This window comes from Chrysemys picta, chromosome 5, assembly GCF_011386835.1.
Source record: "Chrysemys picta bellii isolate R12L10 chromosome 5, ASM1138683v2, whole genome shotgun sequence".
Lineage (NCBI taxonomy): Eukaryota > Metazoa > Chordata > Testudines > Emydidae > Chrysemys > Chrysemys picta.
In genome coordinates, this window is record NC_088795.1 from 143,788,780 (window position 1) to 143,811,850 (window position 23,071).

Sequence of the window (23,071 nt, forward strand, 5' to 3'; positions counted from 1 at the left end):
AAATCAGTCAATAAAGGGGGCGGGTTTTCATGAAGGAGAAACAAACAGATATTTCACACTGTAGCCTGGCCAGCCATGAAACTGGTTTTTAAAGCTTCTCTGATGCACACCGCTTCATGGTGTGCTCTTCTAATCGCCCTGGTGTCTGGCTGCGCGTAATCAGCAGCCAGGCGATTTGCCTCAGCCTCCCACCCCGCCATAAAGGTCTCCCCCTTACTTTCACAGAGATTGTGGAGCACACAGCAAGCAGAAATAACAATGGGGAGATTTCTTTGGCTGAGGTCAGAGCGAGTCAATAATGATCGCCAGCGACCTTTTAAATGGCCAAATGCACATTCTACCACCATTCTGCACTTGCTCAGCCTGTAGTTAAACAGCTCCTGACTCCTGTCCAGGCTGCCTGTGTATGGCTTCATGAGCCATGGCATTAAGGGGTAGGCTGGGTCCCCAAGAATAACTATGGGCATTTCAACATCCCCAACGGTTATTTTCTGGTCCGGAAAGTAAGTCCCTTGCTGCAGCCCTTTAAACAGAGTTGTGTTCCTGAAGACGCGAGCGTCATGAACCCTTCCCGCCCAGCCCGCATTGATGTTGGTGAAACGTCCCTTGTGATCCACAAGTGCTTGCAGCACCATTGAAAAGTACCCCTTGCAGTTTATGTACTCGGTGGCTTGGTGCTCCGGTGCCAAGATAGGGATATGGGTTCCGTCTATCGCCCCACCACAGTTAGGGAATCCCATTGCAGCAAAACCATCCACTATAGCCTGCACATTTCCCAGAGTCACAAACTTTCGTAGCAGCACCTGAGTGATTGCTTTGGCTACTTGCATCACAGCAGCCCCCACAGTAGATTTTCCCACTCCAAATTGATTCCCGACTGACCGGTAGCTGTCTGGCGTTGCAAGCTTCCACAGGGCTATCGCCACGCGCTTCTCAACTGTGAGGGCTGCTCTCATCTTGGTATTCTGGCGTTTCAAGGCAGGGGACAGCAAGTCACAAAGTTCCATGAAAGTGCCCTTACGCATGCGAAAGTTCCGCAGCCACTGGGAATCGTCCCAGACCTGCAACACTATGCGGTCCCACCAGTCTGTGCTTGTTTCCCTTGCCCAGAATCAGCGTTCCATGTTTAGAATCTGCCCCATTAACAACATGATCTCCAAAGCACCGGGGCCTGTGGTTTCACTGAATTCTGTATCCGTGTCCGTGTCCATGTCCTCATCATGCTTGTCGCTGCGCTGCCGCCGCCGCTGCCTCCTCGCCTCGTTTTTCTGGTCCTGGCTGAGCATAAACTCCACGAGAATGCGCGAGGTGTTTACAATATTCATGAGTGCTGTCTTGACCTCAGCGGGCTCCATGCTTGCCGTGGTATGGAGTCTGCAGTGTTCACCCACCCAGGAAAAAAGGCGCGAAAATGGTTGTCTGCCGTCCGTTGCTTTCATGCAGGGAGGGAGGGAGGGAGGGAGGAAGTGAGGCTGTACCCAGAACCACCTGCGACGATGTTTTTTCTCCCATCAGGCACTGGGATCTTAACCCACAATCCCAATGGGCGCGGGAGACTGCGGGAACTATGGGATAGCTATGGAATTGCTACCCACAGTGCAACGGTGCAGAAATCGACGCTAGCCCCAGTACTTGGACGCACACCACCGAAGTAATGTGCTAGTGTGGCCGCATTCATTTCGACTTTATACAACCTGTTTCTCAAATCCGAATTATCTAAATTCGGATTAATCCCGTAGTGTAGACATACCCTAAGTTTACAATGTCCCACCCTTCCCGTTCGTTGGGTGTCCCCTTGTTGGTGTATCCTGAGACAAGGAGAACAGAAGCGCTGGATCTTCGTTCTGTAGCCCATTCGTTCTTTTATTCATGTTGAGCACGTCACCTTAGAGAGGAGACGGATAAGAGTGAACAAGCCCAGGCTCTTCATGGGAGAGGTTTTTCCAGGCCCTTGTTGGTCCCCGTTGCCCTCCTCTGAACCCGCTAGTTCTGCAATGTCCTTTTGGAGATGGACCCTATCCAGATCGACCTCTCTTTGCTGGCCTGTGTGGGCCGGGCACATGGCAGCCCTGGGTGCACATGCTCACTTGCTCTTGCTCCTCGCAGCCCAGAGTCCTCAGCATCTCCCCGACAGCCCCGCTCGCTCACCCGTTCCCAGGCAGCGCGAGGTGTCTCGATTGCAGCAGCAGCCGTGGCAGGAGACGAGCGAGGGTGCAAATGCCCCGCTTGGCCGGAGCACACAGCTCTGTCTGGGGGTTCGTGTCCTCAGCGCTATGGGCACAGCTGGGCGGCTGGTTCCCAGGGCAGTCGACGGAGACGTGCTAGCTCTGATTTGAGCTGGCGGGCTAAAAGTAGCCGTGTGGCTGCAGTAGCTCAGGCTAGCCGGCTGGGCACGTACCCAGGGGAGGGCAGCTGAGACTGGACGTGTGCGGCTAGCCGGAGCTACGGGTCTCCGAGAGCGGCGTGACCCCAATGGCCTGGTGTGCCACCACCATGCAGCACCCCAGAGCCCTGGCCCCACAGCACACAGGGGCTTGGAGGTGCCAATCCATTGGGGTCCTTGGCTGGGTGGTGCCGCCCAGGGGGAAAGCCCTGCACTGTTGTCACCAGCCAGCAGCTGGGATTCAGCTGCTCCCCAGCCATTCCCAGGGCCGGGACTCCTACAGCCGCTGAGCCGGGCCCCAGGGGCTGATGGAGAGCAGGCCCCGCAGCGGGAGGAATGCCTGGTTTTAATCCTTCCCAGTGCAAGGCTGGGTGGTGCAGTGCTTAGGGCACTGGCTTTGGACTGGGGTGACGCCGGTGCTATGCCCTGCTCCGCCACAGCCTGCCTGGGTGCCCTTGGGCCAGTCACTTAGCCGCTCTGTGCCTCAGTCCCTGACTGTGCTGAGGTGAGCAGCCCTGCCTTACCTACGGCGGGGTATGAGGACGGAGCTGGTTTTAGTAAAGGGAAATCATGCCTCACCAATCTACTAGAATCCTTGGAGGGGGTCAACAAGCATGTGGACCAAGGGGATTCAGTGGATATTGTGTACTTAGATTTTCAGAAGGCCTTTGACAAGGTCCCTCACCAAAGGCTCTTACGCAAAGTAACCTGCACCGGGATAAGAGGGAAGGTTGTCTCATGGATTGGTAACTGGTTAAAAGATAGGAAACAAAGGGTAGGTATAAATGGTCAGTTTTCAGAGTGGAGAGAGGTAAATAGTGGTGTCCCCCAGGGGTCTGTACTGGGCCCAGTCCTATGCAACATATTCATAAATAATCTGGAAAAGGGGGTAAACAGTGAGATGGCAAAATTTGCAGATGATACAAAATTACTAAAGATAGTTAAGACCCAGGCAGACTGCAAAGAGCTACAAAAGGATCTCTCCAAACTGGGTGACTGGGCAACAAAACGGCAGATGTCCCTAGCCTCAATTTGCCAGAAGCTGGGAATGGGTGACAGGGGATGGATCACTTGATGATTCCCTGTTCTCTTCATTCCCTCTGGGGCACCTGGCACGGGCCTGTGACGTTATTGATATACTCTGGGACCATATAGATCATTGTTGCAACCAAGGTCCTATAGTGGCACCCAGATCTTGTGTAAAGGGGGTCAAATGGGGTGTCTAAGACAAGGTTATGGTGTATGGGTTATGATTATGCTGTCTATATGTATGAATCAATTCTGTAGTTGACGTTATGAATATTGGCTCTATACTGTCTGTGTTTCAAACTTGTGCTATGCTGCTGGGTGACATCCCAGACAAACTGGTGTTAGCTCTGCCTAGTCTGCTTGATGGCCCATTAAGGACCATCAGCTATACAATGGACCCATTGAGAGAAGGCAGATACGCCTTGTAATTCAGCAAAGTATGCAGGGACTGGCCCATGTGACTCCAGATTCCATTTTGCTGTAATTTTCCACAGTAAGAACAAAGGTGTTCTTACACCTGGAAAAGACTATATAAGGCTGATGCCTCATCTCCATCTTGTCTTCAATCCTGCTTCATACATCTGGAGGAACTTTGCTACAAGCTGAAGCTTTGAACAAAGACTGAGGACACATCCCAGCGGGGGATGTATTCCAGAGACTTGATTTGAACCTGCAGTTTATTCCATCGCTGCTGCAAGCCTGAACCAAGAACTTTGCCATTACTGTATGTAATTGATTCCATTTCACCAATTCTAACTCTCATCTCTATCTTTTTCCTTTTATGAATAAACCTTTAGATTTTAGATTCTAAAGGATTGGCAACAGCGTGATTTGTGGGTAAGATCTAACTTGTATATTGACCTGGGTCTGGGGCTTGGTCCTTTGGGATCAGGAGAACCTTTTTCTTTTACTGGGGTATTGGTTTTCATAACCATTTGTCCCCATAACGAGTGGCACTGGTGGTAATACTGGGAAACTGGGGTGTCTAAGGAGATTGCTTGTGAGACTTGCGGTTAGCCAGGGGGTGAGACCGAAGTCCTCCTAGTCTGGCTGGTTTGGTTTGCCTTAGAGGTGGAAGAAACCCCAGCCTTGGGCTGTAACTGCCCTGTTTGAGCAATTTGTCCTGAGTTGGCACTCTCAGTTGGGTTCCGCCAGATCCGCATTGTCACAGTGGCGTAGTCGTGCTTGGATCCACAGAACCAGGTCAATTAAGCTTTGGGTCAGAACCCCACGTTATCCAAATTTGAATTTTGGGATTGAGAGTTTGGTTGGTTAAAGAACAGTTGCAATGGGTGAGCAAAGTGCATATGAGGCCTTGACAAAAAAGCCCTGGAAGGTTTGTGTTCAGAAAAGGGGATAAGCTTTAGAAAGAAAGCTACAAATCAAGAACTGAGAGATCTGTTAATGGCCAGTGATCAGAAGGCAGAAGCAATTGAAAAGCAAAAGGCAGCAAGTAAACTGCAACTTGAACATGAACAAAGACTGGCAGAAATTCGATTGCAGGAACTAGAAGCTGAGGCAAAAGTGCAAAGATTTCAGCTCCAAGTCAAAAAAGCAAGGGAAGAAAAGCAGAAATTGTATCCTCTTGAAAGTCCGGTTTATAACAATGTTGGTATGTTGTATAACTCTGAGCAGTTGTCTGGGTGTAACCAAATGTACCCCAATTCTGCCACCTTTTATGTAAATGCTTTTACTGTGTGTTCAGTAAAGGGTGACTCCATAACTTGTGCCAATGCTCTGTATGGGAGTGGTAATGAAAAATTCACAGAGAATGTAAAAGTCAATGGTAAAAGCTGTTTAGGGCAAATGATGGCTTCTAACATCACTCTTGTTAAAGCAGATCTTGTCAAAGAGGAAGATTATTTACCAAATCAGAGTGTGAATGTTGTAGTTCTCTATGAGTTTACTGTCCGTGTGCCTTTAGCCAGAATCCACCTTGAATGGAATGGTGCTAAGCATGAGGTTATAGCTGGGGTAAGGAAGTTATTGCCTAAGGATCTTTTGATTGGGGAAAATGTTAAAGCTTTGTTCAGTCCAGGTGGTCAGTCACAGGACAGGAATGATCTTAAACCTGTGTCTATTGTGGGCAATGATTTGCCTGGGGAGGGTTGCTCCAAAGGTTTGTCTGAGAAGAGCTCTTTGTCGGTAAATGAAGTTTCTGAATGTCGGTCTAATGTCTCAGAAGTGAATCTGGAATTAGATCAAGAGCAGCAAAATCTTATTGGGCAGGAAAATGTTTCTCTGGAGCAGACTAAAGAGGATGGTCAGGTGGAAGCCCTAACTGAGGAAGTAAAGGGTGGATTTTTGATGGGTGATGCTTTGGTGGCTAGTACAGCTTGTAAAAGTGAGCCTGAAAAAGGGTAACTGTGATTTGCTGGCAGTGGCTCAGTGTAGTAAAAAGAGCAGTTTATCTGCTGGGAGTGGCAAGGTGCCTGGTAAGGAAGCTGCCCCACTCTCCCAGTCTTTGTCTGTAATCAGCCCTGTGGGCTGGGACAAAGGAGAGGAAGGCAGGAAAAGTCTGGAGGAGCCAAGGCAGCCTTGTGAGCTGATGGCTTTGTCTAGTCAGTAGTTTGGGAAGGCAGGGATAGTGGAAGATGAATGTCCCTATACCTTACCTGTTTCCTGTGTGGAGAATAGTGACAGTGAAGGAAATGTGCCTGTGTCTGTCAGGGGTATTGACTTGGCTATGGAGGAAGCTACCTCAGTCTCCAAGCAGTTGTCTGTGAACAGCCCTGTGTGCTGGGACAAGGGAAATGAAATCCTGAGCTATGTGTCTGGTAAAAAAGGTGTCTCCAGCTCTTCTTTGTCTGTGGAGCAGACAGAAGGTGCCTTTCGGCCTGTGATGGTTGAGGTTAGTGCAGTTGTCTCAAAGTTGGTTCTGAATTCAACTAAAGCCCAGGAAGGGAATGGTCCTAAGTCTGTGTCTGCTGGGGAGAATGGCATTGTAACTAAGTTGCATACAGTTAGTGTCTTAGCAAAATCCCAGAGACCAGACAATTCTGGTGCTTGTATTTTGCCTATTGCTAGTGTGTGGTTGGTAAAGGGTGTAGCAACACTGTCTAATCAGGGTAATACCCTAGCCGGGGCACACGGAGAGCATGCAGGTGATTTGGTTGTGTTACCTACTGATGGTGTGGAAACTTGTAGCAAGAAGGAAAGGATTCCTAAACTTGTGTGTGGCAAAGGAAAGGGAAATGTTTCTAACCTTTCATCTAGGAAGTCTATGGGTTTGCCTGAAAGGGGATTGTGTAGAAATCTGCCTGATGGGCCAAAGGAGATCCTGGATGTAAGTAAGACCCAGAAAAAGTCTGTTGTTGCTCAGGAAAGTGTTCCTTTAGAGCAAGCTCTAGGTGAAGAGGGTAAGGGCAGAATTTCTGTGAGGGGTGATTTGCTACTTAAAAAAGCTCCTGGGGAAAGGAATCCTCATGGTAATTTGTGCAAGCAGTTCCCTGCAAATGAAGGGTGTGAGAGTAATTTAATCAAGGAAGTTTCAGTTCCTAACAGCCAGAAATTTTCTGTTGTGAATGGATCCACTGACTTTCCTTTCGAAAGATCCAGTGTGGGTAGCTTTGAGAAGGTCTCAGATGGAGTAAGAGCTGTTAAGAAAGTTGAGCAGCCCTATAACCAAGTGGCTGTGTGTGGCCAGCTTGTTGGGAAGACAATGGTGTTGGAACAGGAATGTCTCCATTCTAATTCTTTAAGTGAGCAGTCTGTGCTTCAGGGTCTGAGGACAGATTTGGTTACTGGTGTTTCAAAGCAGAACAGTTTTATGGCTAAATGCTTGAGGATGCAGGGGAGAGCAAGCAAACTCTCACCCTCAGACTCTTTGGATTTGTGTGGTATCTCTTTAAGACAGAGTCCAGCCTTGGAAATGATAACAGTTAAGGATATGAAAACTGGTGGACTGGCTTCTGTCTGTGGTAATGCAAATTACTTGTCTGGCTGGGAGGGGAAGGACTTGCTAATAGCTGTTAGCACAGAGAGCCCACCCCATCAGCCAGTAAATTCTGTTAAGCAAGAAAAATCAGGGTGTGATCCTGCAGGACAAGGAGGAAAGAGAAAACTGAATTTTGCAAAGGAAAGCCACAGGTTAACCCTAAAATGCCCAAACTCCAATGGTATTGAGCCAAAGGTGTGGCATGACAACCATGATTGTAGATGGACACTTGCAATGGATTTGTTGTTAATGCTAATGGTAATTTTGTAACTGATGTGTTGCTATTACCAAGAACTGTAAGAATGTACAATGTTCCTAATCTGTTGGAAAATCCCTTGAACATGTTAAAAGGAATACATGAGAACACACTTTATGTTAAAAGGCCTTGCTATACTAATGTTTCACAGTTGATGCCTGTAAACAGTATTGGAACTTTTCACAGGAGAAAAGACATTCCAGACCTAATGTACTGTATGAGAAGGGAAACTAAGGCACACTACCATATTGCCTTCATGGCTAAATGCCAAGATTCCTGTACTATGAACATCATTAATATCTGCATTTATTTGATGTTAATTGGGTTCCAAACATTTGCCCGAGCTTGTATGGATAAAGTAGCTGTTTTCTTTAGCTCTTGGCAAGGTCACATGAGACATACAGGAACCATGCTGCAAGAGCAGATCCAATCCACTATTGTTCTAACCAAGTTTTACCTTGTTTGTAAAGAGGTTCAATCATGTTGTTGAACACAATTTTGATAAACCATTTTGGTTGTTCTTTAGCCAGCTAAGCCATAGTGAAATAAACCCAAGGATGGGGAGCTCTTGGGATGCAGTCAGTGATGTTTGTGTCATCCCTTCCTGCATCAATTTTGCGTTGGGGGTGTGACGTTATTGATATAATCTGGGACCATATAGATCATTGTTGCAACCAAGGTCCTGTAGTGGCACGCAAATCTTGTATAAAGGGGGTCAAATGGGGTGTCTAAGACAAGGTTATGGTTTACTGGTTATGATTATGCTGTCTATATGTGTGTATCACTTTTGTAGTTGAAGTTATGAATATTGGCTCTATACTGTCTGTATTTCAAACTTATGCTATGCTGCTGGGTGACATCCCAGACAAACTGGTGTTAGCTCTGCCTAGTCTGCTTGATGGCCCATTAAGGACCATCAGCTATACAATGGACCCATTGAGAGAAGGCAGATACGCCTTGTAACTCAGCAAGGTATGCAGGGACTGGCCCATGTGACTCCAGACTCCATTTTGCTGTAATTTTCCACAGTAAGAACAAAGAGGTGTTCTTACACCTGGGAAAGACTATATAAGGCTGATGCCTCATCTCCATCTTGTCTTCAATTCTGCTTAATACCTCTGGAGGAACTTTGCTACAAGCTGAAGCTTTGAACAAAGGACTGAGGACCCATCCCAGCGGGGGATGTATTCCAGAGACTTGATTTGAACCTGCAGTTTATTCCATCGCTGCTGCAAGCCTGAACCAAGAACTTTGCCATTACTGTATGTAATTGATTCCATTTCACCAATTCTAACTCTCATCTCTATCTTTTTCCTTTTATGAATAAACCTTTAGATTTTAGATTCTAAAGGATTGGCAACAGCGTGATTTGTGGGTAAGATCTAACTTGTATATTGACCTGGGTCTGGGGCTTGGTCCTTTGGGATCAGGAGAACCTTTTTCTTTTACTGGGGTATTGGTTTTCATAACCATTTGTCCCCATAACGAGTGGCACTGGTGGTAATACTGGGAAACTGGGGTGTCTAAGGAGATTGCTTGTGAGACTTGCGGTTAGCCGGGGGGTGAGACCGAAGTCCTCCTAGTCTGGCTGGTTTGGTTTGCCTTAGAGGTGGAAGAAACCCCAGCCTTGGGCTGTAACTGCCCTGTTTGAGCAATTTGTCCTGAGTTGGCACTCTCAGTTGGGTTCCGCCAGATCCGCATTGTCACAGGGCCTCTGTCAGCAGACAGGACACTGGGCTAGATGGGCCTTTGGTCTGACCCAGTCTGGGCGTTCTTATGTTCCTGTTGTGACAGGCTGGGTCACAGAGACCCCCATTGGGATTGCCACCTGATGTGCTGGGACTACGTCACACCCTCCTCCTGAACTTACTGCCAGAGACTTGGACACTGTCCGTGGCAGAGGCAGTGTACCTGAAATTCCTCTCTGGGCTCCCCTCTGGGGCAGACACTCCTGTGTCCCCCAAAAGGGAAGGGGACCCTGATCCAGCTGTGGGCTCACAGCTACCAGCTATGACAGACCCAGGTGCCAGATGCCAGGCCCAGGGCGCCCGTCTCCTCGGGCCCAGCTCCACTGGCAGGTACAACAGGTGGCTTGTTGGGCCCTATTGACGTGGGGCCGTGGTGCTGGTCCGTACCTGGCTGCCGGTCAGTGGGCAGGACGCTGGGCCGGGGCTGTTTGCGTTAGCGACGCTCCAGGGGCTGGGCACAGAGCACCCGCAGTGCGCTGGGGTTCCCACCCGCTCCGTCTGTGTAGGAGCCAGGCTGGGCTGCCTGCCAGTGACCGAGGCTCTGTCCCCTCGGGTGGCAGAATGGGCGGGGGGGAGGGGGGAGGGGGGACCCGCCAGGGAGGTGATTACATCTGTTTGGATTAATCAGCTAAACTGTGAAGCAAACAGGGCTGCTACCCCCTCCCCACGGCCTGCCAGCCATCCTCCCTAGCCAGCTGTTGGGCCATGGGGCAGGTGGAGGTGGGCTGGGGAGGGTCAGTGATTGGGGGGGGTTTGTCCCGGGGTAGAAGCGGGGGTTGTAGGGAGGCTGGGGGCAGGGGGTTAGGCTGGTCATTGAGTGGCAGGCACGCTATAGGGTCAGCTATTGGGAAGGGGAGTGCACACTTTGGGGGCTGCGGAGGGCTGGGCAGTGCCTGTGGGAGGGGGCAGGGCAGGGACTAGCCAAGCGGCTGGGAAAGGCCCTTGTTGCTGGAAGCGGGTTACACCAGATGGGTGCCCCTCCATGCCAGGAACACACCATGGCTTTGTGCTTTGTTGTAAGCTTGTGTCCCTGACATATTTGGGGTGCATTGTGTCATACACCAAGAAGTGCTCTGCGCTAAACCTGACAAGGGAGACAGACCGAAAGCTGTAATAGACAACGTGGTGCAGATTGTTCACTTCATACACGCTCGCCCCCTGTGTCACCGTCCGGGTGGGGAACGTGTGCACCAAATTGAAACAGAAGATGGAGACCTCATCACGCCCACTGAAGTGCAGTGGTTACGCTGTGGTAAAGTCCTGGGCCGTTTCCTGGCACTGCTACCAGAAATCCAGCAGGTTCTTGCTCAGAAATCTCAAACGTACCCAGGGTTAGAAGATGAAAACTGGATTTTGGATGTGGCTTTTCTCGTCGGCATCACTGGTCAACTGAACACGTTGAATGAGTCATTGCAGGGGGAAAAAATCACTTCTTGCTCACACTAATTGCTAGTGTCAGAAAATTCATGCTACACCTGCAGTTAATGTCAACTCAGTTACCTCCATGTGACGACACTCACTGCCCGCATTTGAAAAAATGCTGGACAAACACTAATCAAGGAACCCAATCTGATGTGTCAGTTCACAAACAAGCACTGGCTACGCTGGCAGAGCGTTTCGAGAACTGCTTTTCTTCTCGGAGAGCTCTGAAGCCCTGCCTCTCAGCGCTCTCACATCCATTTGCATTTGATCTGAACAAACGTGGAGTAGCATGGTAGAGCTCTGGGGGTGATAAAAGGAAGTTTGAGGAGGAATTAATTCATGTCCATGCCCTGGATGAAGATGAAATTAACCAGCTAAAGAGGAAAGGTTTACAAGAACGGTGGTTGAATACCCCGGTCTAATTCTCCGGCACGGAATTGCAAAGCTCATGTCAATCTTTGGCGCAACATACACATGCGAGCAGACGTTTCCTGCTACGGGACACATCAAATGCAAGAAGCGCAGGAGACTAACGGATGGAAAGCTCAGTGCTGAATTGCAAAGCGTCTGCTCTAAGCAATTGTCCTGAATTGATACTCTCAGTTGTGTCCCACCAGAGGCCGCTTTGTTACAGGGAGGTGTAGGTTGGACATTAGGAAACACTATTTCACTAGGAGGGTGGTGAAGCACTGGAATGGGTTACCTAGGGAGGTGGAGGAATCTACATCTGTCAAGGTTCCCTCCCCACTCTGAACTTTAGGGTACAGATGTGGGGACCCGCATGAAAGACCCCCTAAGCTTATTTTTACCAGCTTAGGTTAACAGTACGCTGCCACCACCAAGCGAGTTAACCAAAGATTTAGGGAGAGCCACTTGGAACTCTGCCTTTCCCCAAATATCTCCCAAGTCCCTAACCCCCACTTTCCTGGGCAGGCTTGAGAATAATCCTCCCCAAGCCCCTACACCCCTTTTCCTGGGTAGGCTTGAGAATATCCCCTCACCACTTAGTCCTGGTGAACACCGATCCAAACCGTTGGATCTTAAAACAATGAAAAATCAATCAGGTTCTTAAAAGAAGAATTTTAATTAAAGAAAAATGTGGAAGGAATACCTCTGTAAGATTAGAATGAAAGGCAATCTCACAGACAATCAGATTCAAAACACAGAGGGTTTCCCTCTGGGCAAAACTTTAAAGTTACACAAAGAACCCAAATTTACCCTCCCTCTTATTCGCAAAAGAACTCACAAACAGGAAAATAAAAGTAACCTAACTCATTCCTTCTCTAAATACTCACTACCCTATAGGGGTGGGATGGCTCCTTCTTTCTCTGTCTCCGGCAAAAGCCCACACCCAGCACAGACAAAAGACTTTTTCCCCCTTCCAGATTTTTAAAGTATCTTGTCTCCTTATTGGTCCTTCTGGTCAGGTGTCAGCTAGGTTATGTGAGCTTCTTAACCCTTTACAGGTGTAACCCTTCTGCCCATCTAAGTTGGCAGCAGGAAGGGCCAGGTTCAGTATCTAGGGGTTCCGTTTCAATAATGCAATGCAAAACCAGCTCGAGGCCCCACCCAGTGACCCGGGACAAATACATACCACCCCCTGGGCGCCTCTAAGAGGCAATACTTCCCCTCTCGCAAGCACGCAGTCTGAGTGTAGCAAAATCCTTTGAATAAAGGAGGGAAACAATGCGGTATCATGTTGGGGAAACACCACAAACAGGATTCATACCACAAACTATGAGCAAAAGACCCACCCCCAAGTAAGTTTGGCAGTATCCTTTTCCCCTCAGGGTCTTAAGTCCAGCAACCCAAAAAATCACCCAAAGTCCCAAAAGTCCAACACCCCAAAAGTCTCTTGAGTCCAGCAACCCAAAAATCACCCAAAAGTCCAACAACCCAAAGTCTCTGTCCCTGGTCGGTGCAGCCCCAGAGTTCAAAAGTTTATCTGCAGAGTTTTACCTCCCAGCCTGGGTGGAAATGCCCCCCCCCCCGGGGTGTTAAGGGGCACCTTACGTGGTCCAAGGCTGACTGCCCCACCTCTCCGTGGGGTTCTGCTGCAGCCTTCACCGCAAGCCACTCCGCCAGCTGCTCTGCTCCGCTCCACCAGCTGCCCCGCCAACTGCGCCACTCCGCCAGCTGCTCCGCTCCATCAGCCATCCCGTGAGCCGCTCCAGCCGTCCCGCCAACTGCGCCGCTCCACCAGCTGCTCCACTCCATCAGCCGTCCCGTGAGCCGCTCTGCTCCACCAACTGTCCCGCCAACTGCACCGCTCTGCCAGCTGCTCAGTCATATAGCTTCAGCCCCCCCCACCCACTTAACACGGCACTCAGTGATTTCAGCTCTTTATTGATTTCAGCTTGTAGTAGGGGAGCCCCAGTGCTGCTGCACCATTGGCCCAAAGCGAGCTCAGCATAGCAGCCTGTAACTAGGCTCTTAATGGAATCAAAATTAGCTCTGCTATTCAATAGTGGAGAGAGGAGATGGTGCAATTGATATTTCCAGCCCTCAAAGAGTGCCCACACCATCAGCTATAAATACCCATCCCTGGCCTCTCTCAATTCACTGGGTTTTGGAACCCATGTCCTTTTTCTAGCGAGTGCTACTTAGGTGATGGTGAGACCCTCTGTCATAAAAGAGTTTCATTGTCCTTGATTTACATAATCAGGGTAACAACACTTTATTCCTTCTGCCCCAATAACAGAGAAACTGGGGATCCCATAGCAGCCAAAGTGACCATTTTGGGCTGCCGTGGGCTCATGCCAGGCGAGTGGGTGTGCCTACGCAACCAAGATCAGCCCCTGAAGTTCTTTTCCAAAACTCACCACAATTCACCACCAGATGTCGGGGTAGAGCTCATCCTGACTCTGCTTACACAGGTAAAAGAAGAATTAACCCTTAACTGTATGTTTATGACAACATCCTTAGAGGTTTTTAAGGCCCGGCTTGACAAAGCCCTGGCTGGGATGATTTAGTTGGGGTTGGTCCTGCTTTGAGCAGGGGGTTGGACTAGATGACCTCATGAGATCCCTTCCAACCCTGATATTCTATTATTCTAGGATTGTATGAGAAGCAACACACAGTGTCTTTGTTCACACATATTAGTAAGGATATAAGAATATCAAAAATCAGGGTCCTGCACCCCCCTCTTCGGGCGATTCACCATGACTCTCAGCCAGCCAGTAAAACAGAAGGTTTATTAGACGACAGGAACACAGTCCCAAGCAGAGCTTGTAGGTACAACCAGGACCCCTCAGCCAGGTCCCTCTGGAGTGGGGGCGGGCAGGGAGCTTAGACCCCAACCCTGGGGGGTTCCCTCCATTTCCTCAGCCAGCTTCAAACTGAAACTCCACTGCAGCCATGTCCTTCCACCCTCCCCCGGCTCCTCCTCCAGCCTTCGTCCAGTTTCCCGGGAAAAGGTGTCACCTGGCCCCATCCCCCTCCCGGCTCAGGTTACAGGCTCAGGTATCGTCCCTCAAATAAAGTCATCCCCTGATATCCCATCCCCCATGCAGACAGTGCCAGTAAAACTAGACGACATTCCCAGGTCAATCTGCCCCGCTCCCTACTGCATCACATCTCTCCCCCCTTGGAGACTGAACTGAGCGGGGTCACTCGGACCAGTGACCTGGGGAAGTTCAGGGCCCCGTCTCTGGGAAAACGCATCCGCTATCAGGTTGTCTCTTCCCTTCACATGGACCACGTCCATGTCATAATCCTGCAGGAGCCAGCTCCACCTCAGGAGCTTGGCGTTGCCTCCTTTCATCTGGTGCAGCCAGGTCAGGGGAGAGTGGTCGGTGTGCACGGTGAAGTGTCGCCCAAAGAGATATGGCTCTAGTTTCTTGAGGGCCCACACCATGGCCAGGCGTTCCTTCTCGATGGCTGCATAGTTTTGCTCCCGGGGTAGCAACTTCTTGCTCAGGTACATGATGGGGTGTCTCTTCCCCTTTTCATCCTCCTGCATTAACACCGCCCCTAGTCCTGTGTCTGAGGTGTCGGTGAACACCATAAAGAGCTTGTCAAAGTCTGGGTTTGCCGGAACTGGGCCACTGACCAGAGCTTCTTTCAGTGCACAGAGAGCCTCCAGCACTGCTTGGTCCAGACCACCTTGTCTGGCTTCCTTTTCTTGCACAGTCCAGTCATGGGGGTGGCTATGGAGCTAAAGTGGGGCACGAATCTTCCATAGTACCCCGCCATCCCAATAAAGGCTTGGACCTGCTTTTTGGTTTGTGGAAGGGCCAGTCTCTGATCACCTCCACTTTGGCTGGTTCCAGCTTTAGGCAGACGCTCCCCACCCGATGACCTAGGTAGGGTACTTCGGCCATCCCCACCTTGCACTTCTCAGCTTTTACGGTCAGCCCAGCCTCCTGGAGTCGGTCCAGCACTTGTCTAACCTGGGACACGTGGTCCTCCCAGGTCTGGCTAAAGACACAGATGTTATTAATATACGCCACGGTGGTGAAGACGCGGGCCCGCGCCGTGCGGTCATACCAGACCTTCTGCTTCCTCTGGGCTCTGGCCAGATTCTCCTTGGCCAGGCCCATAAGCTCAGCAAGTCTTTTCCAGAAGGTTAGGACTTACTCCACCGCTGACTCTTAATTGGGAGTGACCTTTCCCTCCCATTTGTCTTTTATTAGGTTTAGGGGCCCCCTTACCCTCCTGCCATTTAACAGTTCGAAAGGCAAAAACCCAGTAGACTCCTGGGGCACTTCCCTGTACGCAAACAGCAGGTGAGGTAAGTACTTGTCCCAGTCCTGCGGGTGCTGGTTTATAAATGTTTTTAGCATCATTTTTAGCGTCCCATTGAACCTCTCCACCAGCCCATTGGATTGGTGCTCCGGTGCTTATGGGAGAAATGTGGGGTCCAGCACAGCTGGGTCTCAGCGTATCACCCCCAATCCAATGGGCTGGTGGAGAGGTTTAATAAAAGACAAATGGGAGAATCTGGCCAGAGCCCAGAGGAAGCAGAAGGTCTGGTATGACTACACGGCATGGGCCCGTGCCTATGCCATGGCGTGGACCCACGCCTAGGGGATCAGGTGATGGTTCTCATCCCCATGAGGAAAAACAAACTACAGGCCACCTGGGAAGGTCCTTTCAAGGTTGTCAAGCAACTAAATGAGGTAAACTATGTGGTGGAGCTGTCGAACCAGGCCCACCACCGCCGGGGGTATCACGTCAATAGGATGAAGCCATATTATGACAGGGGGAATGTGGGTGTTTGACATTTGGGAGGAGCAGGAAAATAACCCTTTAGTAAATCTGTTCCCTGGAACAAAAGCTGGCTCCCCCCTGGAAACAATTCCCCTCTCGGATCGGCTGACCCCGGCCCAGCGAGCTGAGATCAAAGGGGTTGCTGCATCTGTACGGACAGCTCTTTTCCAATCAGCCTGGATGCACTAATCTGACGGTCCACTGGGTGGAGACAGGATCACATCCTCCTATAAAATGCTCCCCCTTCCAAGTCACAGAAAAAACTACACAGGACCTAAAAAAAAAAGGTCAGGAACATGCTGGCTTTGGGGGTGATCCTGCCATTTTCCAACCCCTGGGCCTCGCCCGTGGTGCTGGTCCCCAAAAAGGACGGGTCGATCCGGTTCTGTGTGGACTATCGGAAGCTCAATGCCATCACTGTAGCCGATGCCTACCCCAGGCCCAGGCCTGACGAGCTCCTAGACAAGCTGGGAGGTGCTCGGTACCTTACCACCGTGGATCTTACAAAGGGCTACTGGCAAGTGCCGCTGGATGCAGATGCCAGGTTAAAATCGGCCTTTATCACCCCTCTGGGGCTCTATGAGTTCCTGACCCTGCCCTTCGGCCTCAAGGGAGCGCCGGCCACCTTCCAGCGCCTGGTGGATCAGCTACTGAGGGGGATGGAGAGTTTTGCCGTGGCGTATATTAATAACATCTGTGTCTTTAGCCAGACCTGGCAACGACTGCAACAGCCGTAGTGGATCCAATCCCAGAGACCCAGCCAAAGCCAGTCCCAGAACCGGAACTGACAATGCAACCAGCACCAGAATTAATTAAATTAATTAAAGAAAAAGGTAAAAATCATCTCTGTAAAATCAGTATGGAAACTAACTTTACAGGGTAATCAAACTTAAAGAGCCCAGAGGAATCCCCTCTAGCCTTAGGTTCAAAGTTACAGCAAACAGAGATAAACACTCTAGCAAAAAGGTACATTTACAAGTTGAGAAAACAAAGATAAAAACTAGCACGCCTTGCCTGGCTGTTTACTTACAAGTTTGAAATAGGAGAGACTTGTTCAGAAAGATGTGGAGAGCCTGGATTGATGTCTGGTCCCTCTCAGTCCCAAGAGCGAACAACCCCCACAACAAAGAGCACAAACAAAAGCCTTCCCCCCACCAAGATTTGATAGTATCTTGTCCCCTTATTGGTCCTTTGGGTCAGGTATCAGCCAGGTTACCTGAGCTTCTTAACCCTTTACAGGGAAAAGGATTTTGGTGTCTCTGGCCAGGATGGATTTTATAGTACTGTACACAGGAGAGCTGTTACCCTTCCCTTTATAGTTATGAAAGGGACACAGACAAGGCTCTGTGGTGTCAGAGCTGAGGAAGGTGTGCAGAGGGAGAGGGTGCAGGTTCTGGGAGGGAGTTTGGGGATGGGAGGGGTGCAGAGGGATGGGGTGCAGGGATGAGGGCAGTGGGTTGTGGCTGCAGATGAGGGGTTTGGGGTGTGGGAGTGGCTCAAGGCGAGAGTAGGAGTGTGGGGGTGAGGGCTCTGTCTGGGTCTGGGAATGGGACGTTTGGGGTGTGGGAGGGGCTCAAGGTGAGAGTAGGAGTGTGGGGGGTGAGGGCTCTGGCTGGGAATGGGAGGTTTGGGGTGTGGGAGGGGCTCAGGGCGAGAGTAGGGGTGAGGGCTCTGTCTGGGTCTGGGAATGGGAGGTTTGGGGTGTGGGAGGGGCTCAGGGTGAGAGCAGGAGTGGGGGGGGTGAGGGCTCTGGCTGGGAATGGGAGGTTTGGGGTGTGGGAGGGGCTCAGGGTGAGAGTAGGAGTGGGGGGGGTGAGGGCTCTGGCTGGGACTGGGGATACGGTGTTTGGGGTGCTGGAGGGGCTCAGGGCGAGAGTAGGGGTGAGGGCTCTGTCTGGGTCTGGGAATGGGAGGTTTGGGTGTGGGAGGGGCTGAGGGCGAGAGTAGGAGTGGGGGGGTGAGGGCTCTGTCTGGGTCTGGGAATGGGAGGTTTGGGGTGTGGGAGGGGCTGAGGGCGAGAGTAGGAGTGGGGGGGTGAGGGCTCTGTCTGGGTCTGGGAATGGGAGGTTTGGGGTGTGGGAGGGGCTCAGGGTGAGAGTAGGAGTGTGGGGGGTGAGGGCTCTGGCTGGGAATGGGAGGTTTGGGGTGTGGGAGGGGCTCAGGGCGAGAGTAGGGGTGAGGGCTCTGTCTGGGTCTGGGAATGGGAGGTTTGGGGTGTGGGAGGGGCTCAGGGCTCGGGCAGAGGGTGCAATGGGGGGGTGAAAGCTCTGACTGGGGGTGTGGGCTCTGGGGTGGGGCAGGGCTGGGGATGAGTTTGAGTTTGGGGTGCAGACAGGCTGCTCCGGGACAGGGCCAGAGAGGAGGACTCCCCCCCAGCCCTTTCCCCGCCGGCAGCAGCGAGCTCTGGGGGAGGAGCCCCCCTTTCCCGCCCCCCCCCAGCAGCACATTCACCCCCACCACTGTCACTGTATGTGCTCCTAGGGCCCCTCTCAGGTCCAGGAATCTCCCTCGCCTCCCCTGTGGTGGGTGCCGGGGGGTGCTGCGTGCGCCTCCTCCCTGCTGTTGCCCCTGACTCACTGGGGGTGAGGGATGGGGCTGCCCCTTGCCCAGCATGGGGCAGGAGCAGTGACTGCGGGTGGGAGGGCCCCCTGTGCTGCTGGAGGGTCCTGCCAGAAAAGGGAAGGGTCTGAGGGGAAGGGCAGGCTCAGAGTCAGTCTGCCCTGGCAGTTGAGATGGGGGGGGGCACTAGGACCCTGCGGCAGCAGTTGCTGCAGAGGAAAGACAGGGACTCTCTGCTCCAGCCGGGGGAAGGGGGGAGGGGGGAGCAAGTTGGGGCCGGGAGACACTCGGGGGAGGCGGCAGGTGGGGCCAGCGGGGAGATCACCCGGGTTATAAATATCTCCGTGCCAGCAACATTTTTTTTCTCTACTGTTTTCTGCGCACCTCGGCTTTGTGTGCCCGAGGCAAGTGCCTCACTCGCCTCGTCCTTGTTACGGCACTGACTGGGGCTGGCCCGATTCCCAATAAAGCAGGGGCCATCCCAGGTGTGTGTCAAAGAGTGCTCCTTTGCTGAAATCTTTCTGTTCATTACTGGTTGGCCTAGTTCCCATATCAAAGGAGGTTTTCCCCAGCCTAGTTTGTTGTCTGTGTTTTGCTGTACTATGCCTAGCTGTGTTGCCACTTGCTTGTGCAAAGCAGCTATTGTCTCTGCTACGGTTTGTACCCATTCATCCATTACCCCCTTCCCTTCCCAGGCACTAGGCAGTTCCACTCCCTGTGACGTTATGAGTATGATATAATATCTCATTGAAAGATGACAGTCCAGAATTATGTCACAGACTGACCTGACCTATGGCCGAACTGTAGAGACTGGTTAGGAAGATCTGTAAATGAATAGAGCTTTGAAATGCAGCCTGCATTGTTAGAGGTAGAAGGGGAGGTGTTTGCTCAATCTTGTGATGTAAGCAAACAAGTCTTGTCTATCGCTATAGCTTTGATTCAAAGATCAAAAAAGGAGTATTAATATTTAGGAAGATACTGGAGTGAAACAGTATTATTGTCTCTATGTCTCTCTGAAAGTTGTAGTAACCTGTATCTGAACTGTTGAATGGATAAATTACCCTGTGCTAATTGCCAGGATGTTTGGAAGAAGAGTTAAGCCTATTGTTTTCTCAGGCCAAAAGGCTGCTGGAAATGTATAAGAACCTTGGGACATGATCCTTCTTCATCTCAGATCTGCTTTGGGTTTCAAGAGGGGGAAAGCTTCAGCCACAAGGATTGAGGTCCCCAGTCATTGACTGGAGTCACCCTGAATATGGACATTGGACTATAACCTATGGACTATTTCTAAAAGGACTTTTGGCAACTACAGGTTCATCTCTGCTACGCATCTGAACCTCAAGAATTGAATTCAAGTCTGTCTGTAGATTGATCTTTTAACCAGCACTCTCTCTTTTCTTTTTTAATAAATTTTAGTTTAGTTAATAAGAATTGGCTATTAGCGTGTATTTTGGGTAAGATCTAAGTTATAATTGGACCTGGGTGTGTCCAGTTATATCCTTTGGGATTGGAAGAACCTTTTCTTTTATATGATGAGATCAGATTTTCAGTAATCATCATCATATCTGACGGGTGTGTCTGGACGGAGGCCTGAGGCTGGGCACGTTAAGGGAACTGCGTTGGTTGGACGTCTGACTAACCAGTGAGGTTCTATAGAAGCTGTTTTGTGCTGGTTGGTAAATCTAAGTATTGGAAGATCCACCAGCGTCTGGGGTTTCTCTGCCCCGTTTTGTTTGCAGTTCACCCTGATTGAGTGACCTCAGCTGGCTCCCACGGGCAGCATCGTCACAGTGGCGTCGTCGTGCTTGGATCCACAGAACCAGGTCAATTAAGCTCTGGGTCAGAACCCCGCGCTATCCACATTTGAATGTTGGGATTGAGAGTTTGATTGGTTAAAGAGCAGTTGCAATGGCTGAGCAAAGAGCATATGAGGCCTTGGCAAAAAAGCCCTGGAAGGTTTGTGTTCAGAAAAGGGATAAGCTTTAGAAAGAAAGCTACAAATGAAGAACTGAGAGATCTGTTAATGGCCAGTGATCAGGAGGCAGGAGCACAGCCCTTACCTGAGGCTACAGAAGCTGCAGAAGCCATTAGAATGCAAAAGGCAGCAAGTAAACTGCAAGCCCTGGAAGACACCTGATATCTGCTGGAAGAGCAATACAGCGGTGCACACACAATCCAGGAAGTTTTTGGAAAGTGTAGGGGACAATTTTCTGGTGCAAGTGCTGGAGGAACCAACTAGGGGCAGAGCTCTTCTAGACCTGCTGCTCACAAACCGGGAAGAATTAGTAGGGGTAGCAAAAGTGGATGGGAACCTGGGAGGCAGTGACCATGAGATGGTCGAGTTCAAGATCCTGACACAAGGAAGAAAGGAGAGCAGCAGAATACGGACCCTGGACTTCAGAAAAGCAGACTTTGACTCCCTCAGGGAACAGATGGGCAGGATCCCCTGGGAGAATAACATGAAGGGCAAAGGGGTCCAGGAGAGCTGGCTGTATTTTAAAGAATCCTTATTGCGGTTGCAGGAAAAAAACATCCCAATGTGTAGAAAGAACAGTAAATATGGCAGGCGACCAGCTTGGCAGGTGACCAGCTTGGCTAAACAGTGAAATCCTTGCTGATCTTAAACCCTGCCCGTAGCATTCCCTTTTGTGATCTGGGGTAGTGAAAGCATGTTGTCTGCACAACAGGGCTTTTTTTTTCTTTTTCTTTTTTCCCCCCTTTAAGTTAAAATACATTTGTGGTTTTCTTACAGTATTAAACAGTACCCATTTCCAAGTGGGGGGCCTTTGCAGATATCAATGAATGTCTTGGGGCTTGGTTGTTTTTTAAAAACATGTTTCTTTCATGCTTAAAGTTGGGAGTGGGGTTGTTTCCTAGAAAGAATGACCCATAGCATTCATCCAACTCCTGGGCCATATTTAAACTGTCCAATAGCATTGCACCAACTCCTGGGTCTTTTAAACTGGCCAATAGTGCTCTACTAACCCCAGGGGTTATATTTAAACTGTCCAATAGCATCTGTGACTTCCTGAGGTTTAATTTCATTTCATATTAAGCAGAACTCACCATCCACCCCCACCCACCCCTTACTATGGGTGCACTCCCATCAAATGTAACCCTATAGCAACAAGGGTAAGTAATTGCAGCCACCCTGGCTATTCAGTGAGGGGTGTGAGTGGTTAAACCCATTCAGTTCAACAGACTAAGCATAGCTCAGTGGTTTGAGCATTGCCCCCCTGGGATCTGGGGCAAAATCAATATTTGGTCCTGCTAGTGAAGGCCGTTCTATGAGATAGGTATATCTCTATATTAACTCTATTGTACTCAAACGCATGTCTGAACTAACACTTTTAGGATTTTTTCCCCCTACCGCAACATACATTTCAGCTTTTTGCTATAAATGGGTCTCTTTTACACACACACACACACACACACACTAATTCTCACAAACAATTTATCTATTTTTATTTAAAAGACATACAGCTCCTTGAAAACAAACCAAGATGCTTCATTAAAACTTTTTTAGCTCACTTAAGGGCCAAAGGCCTTCTAACAAAACACAGATAGTCAGAAAAACCTTTTTTTTTTTAATATACAGCTACCAAGTTTTATATCTCATGTTTGTCCCCTCACGATTCTCTAACTTAATCCTTTTAGATTTCTTACAAATAGTCTTTTTCTTAAGCAGGGTTCTGTAACTTTTTGTGCGGACTAGACGGTCAATATAATGCTGTAAGCAGGTTGTGATGTTATTGACATAAACTGGGACCATATAGATCATTGTTGCAACCAAGGTCCTGTAGTGGCACCCAAATCTTGTATAAAGGGAGTCAAATGGGGTGTCTAAGACAAGGTTATGGTTTACTGGTTATGATTATGCTGTCTATATGTGTGTATCAATTTTATAGTTGAAGTTATGAATATTGGCTCTATACTGTCTGTATGGCAAACTTATGCTATGCTTCTGGGTGACATCCCAGACAAACTGGTGTTAGCTCTGCCTAGCCTGCTTGATGGCCCATTAAGGACCATCAGCTATACAATGGACCCATTGAGAGAAGGCAAATATGCCTTCAGACTCAGCAAAGTATGCAGGAACTGGCCCATGTGACTCCAGACTCCATTTTGCTGTAATTTTCTACAGTAAGGACAAAGAGGTGTTCTTACACCTGGAAAAGACTATATAAGGCTGATGCCTCATCTCCATCTTGTCTTCAATCCTGCTTCTTACCTCTGGAGGGACTTTGCTTCAAGCTGAAGCTTTGAACAAAGGACTGAGGACCCATCCCAGCGGGGGATGTATTCCAGAGACTTAATTTGAACCTGCAGTTTATTCCATCATTGCTGCAAGCCTGAACCAAGAACTTTGCCATTACTGTATGTAATTGATTCCATTTAACCAATTCTAACTCTCATCTCTATCTTTTTCCATTTATGAATAAACCTTTAGATTTTAGATTCTAAAGGATTGGCAACAGCGTGATTTGTGGGTAAGATCTGATTTGTATATTGACCTGGGTCTGGGG

General features: G+C 49.7%; 1 protein-coding gene across 1 annotated transcript in view; it reads right to left on the reverse strand.

Annotated features, from left to right (window-relative positions):
• The window catches only part of LOC135984057 (N-acetyltransferase 8-like), a 436,601-nt gene that overhangs the window by 142,415 nt on the left and 271,115 nt on the right, over positions 1-23,071 (reverse strand). The window lies entirely within an intron of this gene.